The sequence below is a fragment of the Lissotriton helveticus genome, chromosome 1_1, assembly GCF_964261635.1.
Source record: "Lissotriton helveticus chromosome 1_1, aLisHel1.1, whole genome shotgun sequence".
Taxonomy (NCBI): domain Eukaryota; kingdom Metazoa; phylum Chordata; class Amphibia; order Caudata; family Salamandridae; genus Lissotriton; species Lissotriton helveticus.
The window spans coordinates 411731815-411743506 of NC_136057.1; the positions used below are offsets into that span (position 1 = coordinate 411731815).

At 40.7% G+C, this 11692-nt stretch overlaps 1 pseudogene across 1 annotated transcript in view; it reads left to right on the forward strand.

The window, feature by feature from the left end:
• Nucleotides 1–10802, forward strand: part of LOC144769705 (G2/M phase-specific E3 ubiquitin-protein ligase-like) — a 32714-nt pseudogene extending 21912 nt beyond the window's left edge. Inside the window, exons 5-9 of the transcript XR_013598740.1 lie at nt 1204–1305; nt 1392–1705; nt 5115–5296; nt 6241–6412; nt 10575–10802. The product of XR_013598740.1 is annotated as a G2/M phase-specific E3 ubiquitin-protein ligase-like (transcript). The remainder of the gene's footprint in view (nt 1–1203; nt 1306–1391; nt 1706–5114; nt 5297–6240; nt 6413–10574) is intronic.
• The last annotated feature ends 890 nt before the right edge of the window (nt 10803–11692 follow it).

An 11692-nucleotide genomic window follows, 5' to 3' on the forward strand; every position in this document is an offset into this window, starting at 1 on the left:
ATTCCCCCCTTCTGCCCCTTCTGGAATTTTTAAGAGGCGTAGATTATTTCGCCTTTGTGCGTTTTCTAAGGATTCCATTTACTCTTGGAGTCCTTGTTCCTTCAGTCTGAGATCCTCCAGCTTTTTTGTATGTTGAGTAGCAGACTTTTTTAGTTCCGCTAATGAGGATTCTAAATCAGTAGTTCTAGCAGCTAAAGCATCAAATTTCTCCTTGATCTCCTGTTGATTAACTAGTGTGGCTTCGAAACCACTTTTAACCTCATGACTCAGGGCTTTTAGCATTAATATCACTGACTGGTCTATATCTGAAACATTTGTAGGGACTACAGTTAAGCTGTCCTCACTATTAGAATTCATTTTATGTGTTAGGGCTTCTTCTCTTGATTCAAAATCCTTATCCTCAGAACTATGTATAGTGTTTTGTTTCAAGGTTTCTACAGGCTGAGAGATTTCCTCGAGCCCCAAGTCCATCTCTAGCCCCTCCAACGCTTGGTACTTGTTGGTAGTTTCCAGGCTACTTATGGCCACCCCACCTAAAACCTCTTCCGACAATTTAAGTTCTAATACTGAAGGCACGGCTTTAAAATATCCCTTCCTAACACAAAATTGGAATGGTATGTACAAATGTTTTGCGACTGAAATACAGTGGCAAAAACATTATCAATTTACCACCAATTGGTAACCCATTCACAATTGGGAAGAGGTCCCCAAGAGACTACTTCACCTCTGAGAATGGTTGAGAAATATTCAAGGGGCCACTGGCCTGCTATTAAAAACTGAAACGATCAAGTTTAATTTCTTTCTTTTTTAGACGCATCATGGTTTCCTTTAAGGAAAATGGTCTGTATTTAGAAAAAAACAATAGTTTCCTTATTTAAATGCAATCACAGACATGGTTGTCTGCTAACCCCAGCAGGCCACCATCCCTGTGATTGCTATGATTCCTAATGGGTTGCAAATTCTGACCTACCTCAACCCACTACAAATCAGTAATTAAACTCAAAAGACGTCCATACATTATGAATAGCGATTTCCTAATTGTGATTCACAGGGAATCGCAATTAGGAAATGGCTATTTCTAACTTTCATACATGTAGCCCTATAAGTCATGTATAAAGTTGACTTGTAACAGGAAGGCATAGGATGATACTTTGATTGTTTTTTTAAACATAGTAATAGTTGACAATATTCTTACTGTTTTAGATGTTACACTGAACTGTTGGTTGATAATGTGCACATTCCTGACGATGAAGAGTTTGATACCTCAAATATCAATATTGCTGAACAAAATGAGGCGCACGAAAGGTAATTTTGTACGTTTTAATTCTGATTTAGAGGTTTAATTTTTAACTAATACATTTGATAGCTTAGCTTTATTTCCTGTATTTCAGTGAGAGCGATGATATAACGTTGAAGGATCTACTATCAAATCTTGCTTTACAAATTGACTCTGAAAAGACATGCAAGTTCAACATAAATCGTTGAAACATTTGGGATGGAGCACGTCGTGCCTTCCTTCGCAAAACCTATAAAGCAACCAACCGTATATCTGTTATGTTTACTGATTCCTCTGGTAACTCTGAAGGAGCTGTTGATTTTGGCGGCCCAACACGGGAATTTTTGCGATTGTTAATGCATCATTTAAAGCACAGCAAACTCTTTGAGGGACCAGAAAACAGGAAGACACTCAGTTGTGATGCCCAAGGTACCTTACATTTATTATATTCCAACCTTTCTAAACTGCTCAAATTCTACAGGAGGGAAAGAATAATTATTTAAAGTGTAAATAATGTTTATAATATATTAATTACTGACTTCTTCAAAGTTTGTTTGATACCACTGATCAGGCATTCTCAAATAATTTTTACTAAAAGGGTAATAGTGAAAGGAATACTGAACTATACTATTCATTTATGCAGCAAGAGCAGACTGATCTCAATTCCACCCACTGAATATATCCCTTGCAGCCTGTAAAACAACCTTGCTGGCATGTACTCCATTATATATTTTATGTTTGCTTTGTATTATATGAGGGGCTAAGGTTTTCCTGCAGTAGTTACTGTTATCAATTGAGAGAAAATTCCTCTGACAAGTACTTCAAATAATGGCTAACTTTAGAGATTCTGCATTAGGTAATCTTAGTTGATGCTCTGGTGCAGCAGTGTGTATGAATTATTCACCCAAACTGTACAGATGCATCCGGCATATTTGGAAACATAGGCCCATATATCAAAGGCAATAACCCACTGCGTGAATTAGTTTGATACATGGGACTTGAGACACTGGTCGGGTCATAAAGGTAGGAGTTTTTGTTGTGCATAGAAATTCCAGTCCATGGTAGATGCAGATCTTAAAAAACAAGTTCTCAGGATAGGCACTTTCCTCCACTGGAGCCCATCAAGACATCTTCTAGGAGGTTTGAGAAAGCAGAACTTTTTGGGTACAGCACCTTACTTATGGTAAAGTTCGGAATATGTTGCAGCTAAAAGAAAGAAACATCTGGAAGGTCTAAAAATGGTATGTAATATTATATTCCTGGTTAAACACCCTGTTGTGAATCTCTTTGGACAGAAATGAGTTGTACCTTTTAATCAGGTACTACATATATAAGCACCAGGTGGAGACATTTATTTTGGGTTAATAATTCATGTCCCCAACAATCATCCTCCAAGGAATTTAACTTTGCCAGCTTTCATCCCTTATTGGAAGTTGTGCCTGGTGATGTCGGGTTCCTTGGTGAGGGAGAGAATGGGTTGGGTGTTGAATGCGTAGAGGGACGATGTTGAACCCATGGTTTCTGATGATGCCTGCGAGGGGCGCCATGTAGACTTTGAAGATGGTGGGGCTGAGGCCGGATCCTTGGGGTACTCCGCATCTGGTCTCTGTTGGTTGTGATAGGAAAGAAAGAAGTCTTATTCTCTGTGTTCTGTCCATAAGGAATGAGCGGATCCAGTCTAAGGCTTTTCCTTGGATGCTGGCGTCGTGGAGTCTGGTGGTTAGTGTGCAGTGGGAGACAGAGTCGAAGGCTGCTGATAGGTCCAGGAGGATGAGGGCTTCCGTTTGGCCTTGGTCAAGGAGTGCGCGGATGTCATCTGTGGCGGCGAGGAGGGTGATCTTGGTGCTGTGGTTGCTGCAGAATTCGGAATGGGAGATGTCTAGGATGTTGTTGGCTTAAATGAAGTATGTTAGCTAGGTGCTGATGGCCTTTCCGATGACCTTGGCTGCGAAAGGAAGCAGCAAGATGGGCCTGAAGTTCTTGCGGTCCGCCGGGTCTGCGAGGATTTAATTTGGAGGGTGTTGACTTAGGTGCGCTTCCAGTAGTCGGGGAATGTGACGGTCACAATGGAGCAGTTGATGGTTCAACATAGCTCAGATGCGATGGCTGTGGCAGCCCTGTGTAAGATGTGTGGCGGGCAGGGGTCTGTTGGGTGACATTGCTGGGGGTGGGTGTTGAGGCAGAGCAGAGGTCTTGGTCGTCCAAGTTGTAATAGAGCGTCTTGATCTTGAGATGAAAGAAGGAGCTGAGTCTGTTGCAGAGGTCTTGGGAGTGAGGGGCGTCTGTTTCGCTGTTGGGTTTGTCAAATTCCTGTATGATGGAGAAGAGGTCCTTGGAGTTGTGGGTGTTGGAGAGTATTCTGTCTTTGTGGAAATTCTTCCTTGTGGATTGATGAGTTGGTGGTATGCCGTGGTGGCTTTTTTGTAGGGGATGCGTGTTTCCGGAGTTTTGCTGTTTCTACATGTCTTTTCCAGTCGACAGCAGGCATGCTTGGATTCTTGGAGTGCTATGATGAACCAGTTTGCTTTCTTGTTGTGTCGTCTTGTAGTCTTCTGGAGGGGAGCGAGTGTGTTGGTTCAGTTGACGATCAATTGGTGGAGGATGCTTGCCACAGTGTTGGCGGCTGTTCTTAGTTAGGGCTGGAGTGCAGGTGAAGGCGTTGGTGATGTGTTCTTCTGAGATTTTGTTCCAGATTGTGCATGGGAGGCGACGCCTGTGCTTGTGTGTGGTGCATTTTCTAAAGGAGAAGTGGATGCAATGGTGGTCAGCCCAGAGCAGTTCCATGATGTGATAGAGGAAGATGCTATTTCCTCCTGCGAAAACAGGGTCAAGTGTGTGTCCTGTTGTGTGAGTGGGGGCAGAGATAAGTTGCTGCAGTCCTATGTTGCTGAGGTTCTCTAGGAGGGCGATGGTGTTGGGGTTGTGGTGGTTATTCAGGTGGAAGTTTAGTTCTCCAAGTAGTATGTAGTCTGTGGAGATGAGTGCGTGTGATGTGATGGGGTTAGAAATTACATTGGTGAATGGAACATGGGGCGAGGCAGTCTGTAGGTGACGGTTCCGCTGAAGGTCGTTTTGGGGTTGGTCTGGAAGTGGATGTGTTCCATGTGGGCGAGGCATCGTCCGAGTCAGTGGTTGTCATGCAGAGGGAACTTTTGTGGATGCTGGCGAGTGGAGCGGTCTTTCTTCAGGATCTTGCATTTTATCATTACTGGATATTAAAAAAAAACTCAACCGTCGTAATATTTTAGCATGCAAAACCTGTTGAAAGATAATGGGAGAGAAAAACGATGGTATCATGCAGATTTTGGTGTTTTAAACAACAAGATCTGCATGCTATTCTCCACAAACTAGTAATAAGTGTTATTTATCACAACCAATATTTAATGTACCCTATGGTAAAATTATTTATCAGGTGCCTAAAGTAACAGGTAAACTTGTAATCAGGCCATCCGTCTAAAACTCTTGTTCTCTCAAAAATATATTGTTGTTCTGATTTATAAAGTTACTGTTAAGAGTGCGGAGTCTTGAACTGGGGTCCTGATTTATAAAGGTACTGGTGTGAGTCGAGTGTCTTGAACTGCAGTGTGGAGATTCTGCACCGAGTACAGAAACTATGTCCCAAGTACAATGATTAAGCCCTGTGTGTGAAGGCTCCGCCACAAATGCCGAAACTCTGCATGGTTGACTTTACTGCACGTGTACCTTCGTGAATCAGGCTGTGGATTCTTGGATAATGTTTTCTAGATTTTATGCAATAAATTTTGTTTCAGAGATATATAATAAATGTTTTATAGATAAGCGGAACGCAATACATTTAATTTATTTTTTCTTGTTTAAGGTATGCGAAATGATGACTATTACCATGCTGGGCAAGCCCTGGCCGTTTCCCTAGTTCACGGGGGGACTGCTCCAAATTTTGTGTCGCCTGTTTTGTGTCAATGTTTAGTTTCTGATGCAAAAAATGTGAATTGCAGTTTGGTAGATGTGGTAGATCCGGATACACGAGACATGTTGCAAGAGGTAAGCAATAGATAGTAAACATTTGTGCTGATGAATCTTTATCAATTTTTATTATTTTGTTTTCACATAGTTGTGAGTCTATTAGTCAAAATCATGTGCGTTTAATTTTGTGGTTAATAGTTATTCATGTACCTTAGATTTATGTATAATTGCCATATGTACTATAAACGAATATGAAAAGAAATGACACTCATCTATTTGGAATTGGGTCAATCCCGAATGTCTATTCCCGGTCCTCCACACTTTTTTAAAGTTTCCAGAGCAACCTCTACGTATTTGCTACTCTCTCAACTGCCATGCACAAATCCACATTCTTGCATCAGTGATCAATCAAGAACGTCCTACTGTTAACCTGATGTTGACCTATATTTCTTGGTGATACCACCAAATCAAAAGTATGTGATATGTTCTTGATGTCAGAGTCTTCACATTACAAGAAGACAAAGTTTCAGGCACATAACTAGAATCATACCATCTACCACTTGCAGTTGCCCCATGAGACTTCCCTGGAATTGCTACAGTTTTCAACACTGACTAATAACATAATAGAAGGGGCCTTCCTGACCATGTTTCTGCAAACAATGTGATATAGGAGAGGACCTATATATCTGTATTCTGGATTAATACACTCAGTGTGGAATTTTGCAATTGAACTAAAAGAAAACCTACTGCCAAACACATACAGGTACATTAGGCCATTGTGCTAGTTATCTTTGTGTAATTCTCATGCACTCTTTCCCAGTTGGTGTTCCATTCAGCGAGAGAGTGTAGCTAGTGTAAAACTACAGTAGCATTAACTACAGTAGCAGTTGATACTGTTTTAGTCCATTGACTGGTAAACTTTTGTAAACATTCAACTTACTGAACAAATATGTTTATTTAGCAGATGGCCATATTTTTTGTTCCTATTTAATAAAAATATAACCATCTTAATTTTTCCATAGATTGAGGATGCTTCGTCTTTTGAAACTCTTCAAGGATTGATTCAAAAACACAGCACAATTCTAAGTGTGGCAGGTTGCTTCCGTCCATTAAAATCTCTGAATGACAGAAAGAACTATTGGAAGATATCATCAATTGGTACATTGTGGGGAGGACTGTTCCTTCACTAGTTAGGTACTGTGATATTTATATGCATATGCATTATAAAACAATATCATTTTGACTTTGCAATACATGCATGTCCATTTTTAAAAAGTAATTACCATAAATCACTGTCCATCCTAATGGCATCATACATATTCACACTGTCAGAAATGTCCCAAACACAGATTGTGAAATCAAGCACATCATGGGTTTCAAATATATTTTACATTTAGTTTGTTTCAGTTTTTTATTGGCATTTTACAATACAACTTGTGCAGTCCTTCCTCCAGAGGGCACAAATAGAAGGCTAACCAAAATTACAGGAATCCGAACAATCCCATATGTTCAGCCCACGCAGCACAAATCAAAATAAAGAAAACAAACAGTAAGAAATAAAAAAAGAAAGGCCTTCCCACCTCCCCAACTTCCCCAAATAGAAATTGCAAAATTATGCAACAACTACCTTCTTTTCATAGTCTCAATGGGCATCAGCATACAAAGCAGAGCATCAGAGGTATTGGACATCTCATATTCAAGTCTTGGCATCCCAAAAGGAGTTCTAAAAATGTAACAGATTCAGGGCTTGCATGTGTATGGGATAGAAAAGTAATGGCAGCCCCGTGAATAAAAACTTGATTAGCAGGCCACACATTTCATAAACGTTTCTAAATGTATCCACCAGGACATTGAACAGTCTCACAGTTGTCCGAATAGTCTGAGATATCACATTAACACTGGTGGAGGGTTAACTTCATTCTGATCCGCCGCCTTGTTTTATCTGACCCCAAACTATTCCACATATTCAATTGATCAGCAATTGTTTGATATTTTAACAAGTTACAGCATAGTCCCAACAAAGCAAAACCTGGTATATCCAAGTATCACTTTAAATTCTGTAATGATTTCCAGAAAAGGGGGACATGAGGACTTTACCACCATATGTGTTTAAAGCCTCATAATAATCCACAAACTGCCAACAAAGACTGTTGCCCTATTTTTCAAACTGAGTAGGATATAGATCTCAATCAAATATTACCTGATAATGTAAATGTATTTCGATTTATATAGCGCACAAATCACCCAGGGGTCTCAAGGCGCTTGCTTAGGGAACCCGTCCTGGTATTCCCCTGTGAGATACCCCGGCAGGGTATTCACAAGGTGAAAGCCAGGCATCCCACCGCGAGCTTCCCTTCCTGCTAGCGTGTGCAAGATTTTTTGGGAACTGCACCATTGCGTAGACCGGTGCAGTACCATCTAACTAAGGCCCTCAATGTTATCTTAAAATTCTTGCAGAGTATGAGTTGGGACCGAGGTGAGTAGCATATTATTTAAAAAAGGTGATCCTAACCCTAGGCCCTCCTGCACAAACATCTCAACTGAAAGGAGATCTTTAAATCTCTGGAAGCTGCTTATTTGTTCAGGGTTGGAGAGACCAATTAGATCATTGAGTGTATCTTATACATTTACAAGAAATTTACTATTGCAGGCTCCAACACTAAAAGTATCTCTTTTCCCTGAAACCTAACAGATAGTATGGCAGCCCCTCCCTCCTACAGGTTAATAATGGGACCTGGATCTATTGCAGGTTTAAATGATGTATTCAAATCAATGGCGTGGGTGGAGAGAGGAATGATGTCAATGCAGATTTCTTAATAACCATGTCTAGACTATGAAAGTTGCCTTTGTGGGGGTTGCTTAAGTATGCATTCAGATTTTGACTTCCAGAACAGGTCCCAAATGTAGCATCCTATCACCACCCTTTCCATATGTGGCCAATGCTTCTCTGCATCTGTGTTTGTCAGAGCAACCACTTTACTATCGCCCTCATTTGGGCTACTCTGTGGTATAAGGGCAAGTCCGGGTAGGGCAAGTCGCCCCCCATGGTTTGGTAGTCATGTATATTTATGCCTGTTTATCAGAGAGTGTAGCCCTCTCTGCCTGCCCAATAAAACAACTGTTCAACTGATTAAGGGATGCCAACAGTTTCCTGTAGACCATTATAGCATGTGCCTGGAAAAGATAGAGAACTAGAGGAACTAAGTTTATCTTAATGGAATTGAGCCTCCACAATGAAGATAGGTACAGAGAGGACCACCTCCGACAGTCCTCTCATATAACCTGAAGAAGTGGTGGAAAGTTAGCTTTGTAAAGGTCCTCAATCTTAGGAGTTAATATAACACCCAGGTATGTGCCTGGCTTATTTGTCCATTGGTACTGGGTGTTTAGTGCTAGTTACTCAACCTTGCCCCAAGATAGTGTAAGCCTGAAAATTCTTGACTTTGCTGTGTTTACAATGAAGCCTTATACTCCCTCAAAGCGAGTAAGAAGGTGTTGAATTCAAGGGAAAAATCTTGAGGGATCAGTAAATGATTAGAGGACATCATCGGCAAACAAGAATGCTTTATGAATCTCCTGCCCAAAGGTTATGCTTCCGACCTCCTTGTCGGCCCTAATGTGCTTCACAGGGTTCTATGCTTAGAGCATAAAGAAGCAGTGAGAGTGGGTAGCCCTTCCTTGTCTCGACCCATTGGTACCCTCTCTTTCTTCTGCAATTCACTAGGATTTGGGACATAGGATTATTGCAATTCAGCCAAACCAATGCTATAAATCTGTGATCAAACCTCTCTATAGTCCTCATGAGGAAGACCCAGTCCACCCAGTCGAAAGCTTTCTCGTGTCCAAGGCCACTATATGACCAGGATCTTATTTATTTTGACCTTTTCCACCAGCTGTTATCATATGTCTCTTAATTAGACAAATCCTGACTGAGCTGTGAAACAGAGCTATTCAGCTTTACTGCTGGAATTCCAGAGCAAAATTTAACATCAAGATTTAACAAGGGTGTCGGTCTGTAGGAAGCAGAGCTGGTGAGATTTCTTTGGTTTAGGTGTTACTGTAAGTAGGGCTTCACTCATTGTTATTGAAAGTTTGCTATTTTGCGGGTTACTATTAAATAAGGTTGTGAAGTCTGGTACCAACACCGGTGGGTGTGTCTTAAAGAAATCACTTGTAATGCAGTTGGCCCCAGGGGCCTTGTGCATTTTAAGCTCCTTATTTGCACGAGGTTCTATATTCGAATACCGCTGTGTTAACTCTCCACTGATTAGCTATCCCCTGTCGGTCCGGCAATCTCAGGGAGTTCAGTGTACAAAACGGACCCCAGTCTGCACTTGTGTTTACGGGGAAACCCTTGCTCCAGCACCAGAAGCTGATATCCTCATTAAAATGTGTACGTTCTGTTTACAGGGGAGCATCAGGCAGGCACAAATTTGTAGATTTAATTCAGGGCAATCACTGCGCCATGCTGCCTTGCTTCATCACAATATCTTTGCTCAGCCAATTCGGGTCACTGCTGATCCCAGCCATGCTAAATATCTGTCCCCTCAATCCACCAAGCGCCTTTAATGATCAACAGGCTCTCCCCTGCAGACTGCCTCGGAGAGCCCTCTACATTACTCAGCCACAGGGCGCCATCTTACCAGGGTCGGACATAGGCAGCCTGCATCTGAGGTATTTTCTACTTGTCCCCCTTCCAGCAGTAGACAGGGTGACTAACTATCACTGTCAGCAGAACGAAGGCCAGGGATTAAAACAGTCTATAAAAATTTCAAAAATGGGTTTGTGACTCCATACAAATTTGATATTTGGAAGGAGTGTATTGTAGGCGTCACTTCAAAAATACTGAATCAATATAAGATGATTCAACATTTTACGACTGAAAACCAGGTGGTCTTTTCATCTAATGCACAAAATAACAATGTATTATGCAGGGTTGGCCAGGCCTTGCTAAAAGTCCAAGCACAGTTTCTAAGGCCCTATTCACACACTCCAAAGGGTCCACAGTTTGAAGTCGAAAATTGGCTGCCAAAAAGATCTGAAAATCAACAGTTTGTCCTCTACTAATGTGCATGCTGGGTTTGGTTACTTTTTTTTTAAAAAAGCTGCAGGTCATGTGCTACCTTGCTGCTAGGAAATCATCACAAGACCACAGGAGAAAGAGAATTTGCCTTTGTCAGTGGTCTCCCAACAGCCAGCTTCAAATATTTCTATTTAGAATGAAGCTCGAACATAGGGCACTGAAGGATTATTAGATGTGTCATAGACATACCTTAATTTTATAATAACTTTTACATTATAATTTGACCAATAGTTTGACTATTTATGATTAGGTATTCTTTATTCTTTATTGCAGATTAAAGGGGGGGTTAAAAACTCTGGGAGTACTTCAGGCCATGGAAATTCATAAACAACTTTTTGAAGAGGCATTCATTTGGGTGGAACACGAAATCACCACTGATATCATAAATGGAATGTTTAACATTCAATTCAGTTCAGTTCATCTGGCAGTAACCACTGGTTACAGGAAGAACATATCATTGGTTACTGGAGAGATTACCTCCAAGATTGTGAAGGCAAGTGAAATTCTTTCATTATGTTACAGCTCAACTATTGATGAGACACATCTGTTGAAACTATAATTTAAACCAGCCTATTATGGCAAACATGGTGTCAAAGACTTCCGAAAGATATTGTAGAGAAAGAGAGTTAAGGAGGAACAGACCAACCCGTTTTATTTGTACAGAGTAAAATCTATAATAAGAACAAAAGGATAATGCATCAAAAATTGTAAAGTCTACACCTGCTTTATTTCAATCTTCATTTTGTACGATATGTCTATTATTAATGTTGTTCAAGCTTAATTGTAGTGTCCTGGCAGTAAAATGTTAGCTACCCCATTAGAATGATGCTTCATGTACTGCATCAAGGAAAAGTAATACAAATCAATATAGAGCATGGTTGGGTCTGCTGTGTGGGTCTCTGAAAGAGTAAAGCCTTTTCACAGGGGAGATTGCAGCTACCTCCAGCCCAAAGCCTTTAAGATAAGGTTATTGGCTTGTCGCAGTTGTTTATATAAACAGTGGTTTGTGTGTGTGAAGACTCAGAGAGTGTCAGATGCAGGTCTAGCAGCATGGAATACCTATGCTTACTCCATGTTGAACAATGGGAAGACTTCTATTAAAGGGAGAGTAAGGCAAGCAGGATTATGGAAATGGTAACATACTCTCACACCAGATCTCAAAGTGTTATCTGTTGTTAACAACAGATTATCTTGATTTGAGGAGTTTTTTATGAAATGAAGCAAAGCAAATCAGCAGGGGTTTTATTATTCACATATCAACCATTACTGAAGTATTCATTTAGCAGATGAAATTTTAAAAAATCACAATCGTTGCAGTAATCGCAATTTTACTAGTTTGACTCATATTTCTTTTTTCTTTTAGAGCTTGCATGTGAAGCCAAATTAAAGGA